This window comes from Oncorhynchus masou, chromosome 16 (genome assembly GCF_036934945.1).
Source record: "Oncorhynchus masou masou isolate Uvic2021 chromosome 16, UVic_Omas_1.1, whole genome shotgun sequence".
In the NCBI taxonomy this organism is placed as follows: Eukaryota; Metazoa; Chordata; class Actinopteri; order Salmoniformes; family Salmonidae; genus Oncorhynchus; species Oncorhynchus masou.
The window spans coordinates 48,070,168-48,071,529 of record NC_088227.1 but is presented as its reverse complement, the minus strand read 5'-3'; positions in this window follow the sequence as shown (position 1 = coordinate 48,071,529).

Genomic DNA, 1,362 nt, shown 5'->3' with positions numbered 1-1,362 from the left:
GTAATAGATAATAACTCATAGTCCTGACAGTAATAGATAATAACTCTTAGTCCTGACAGTAATAGATAATAACTCATAGTCCTGACAGTAATAGATAATAACTCATAGTCCTGACAGTAATAGATAATAACTCATAGTCCTGACAGTAATAGATAATAACTCATAGTCCTGACAGTAATAGATAATAACTCATAGTCCTGACAGTAATAGATAATAACTCATAGTCCTGACAGTAATAGATAATAACTCATAGTCCTGACAGTAATAGATAATAACTCATAGTCCTGACAGTAATAGATAATAACTCATAGTCCTGACAGTAATAGATAATAACTCATAGTCCTGACAGTAATAGATAATAACTCATAGTCCTGACAGTAATAGATAATAACTCATAGTCCTGACAGTAATAGATAATAACTCATAGTCCTGACAGTAATAGATAATAACTCATAGTCCTGACAGTAATAGATAATAACTCATAGTCCTGACAGTAATAGATAATAACTCATAGTCCTGACAGTAATAGATAATAACTCATAGTCCTGACAGTAATAGATAATAACTCATAGTCCTGACAGTAATAGATAATAACTCATAGTCCTGACAGTAATAGATAATAACTCATAGTCCTGACAGTAATAGATAATAACTCATAGTCCTGACAGTAATAGATAATAACTCATAGTGCTGACAGTAATAGATAATAACTCATAGTCCTGACAGTAATAGATAATAACTCATAGTCCTGACAGTAATAGATAATAACTCAACTCATAATAGTCCTGACAGTAATAGATAATAACTCATAGTCCTGACAGTAATAGATAATAACTCATAGTCCTGACAGTAATAGATAATAACTCATAGTCCTGACAGTAATAGATAATAACTCATAGTCCTGACAGTAATAGATAATAACTCATAGTCCTGACAGTAATAGATAATAACTCATAGTCCTGACAGTAATAGATAATAACTCATAGTCCTGACAGTAATAGTTAATAACTCATAGTCCTGACAGTAATAGATAATATCTCATAGTCCTGACAGTAATAGATAATAACTCATAGTCCTGACAGTAATAGATAATAACTCATAGTCCTGACAGTAGTAGATAATAACTCATAGTCCTGACAGTAATAGTTAATAACTCATAGTCCTGACAGTAATAGATAATAACTCGTAGTCCTGACAGTAATAGATAATAACTCATAGTCCTGACAGTAATAGATAATAACTCATAGTCCTGACAGTAATAGATAATAACTCATAGTCCTGACAGTAATAGATAATAACTCATAGTCCTGACAGTAATAGATAATAACTCATAGTCCTGACAGTAATAGATAATAACTCATA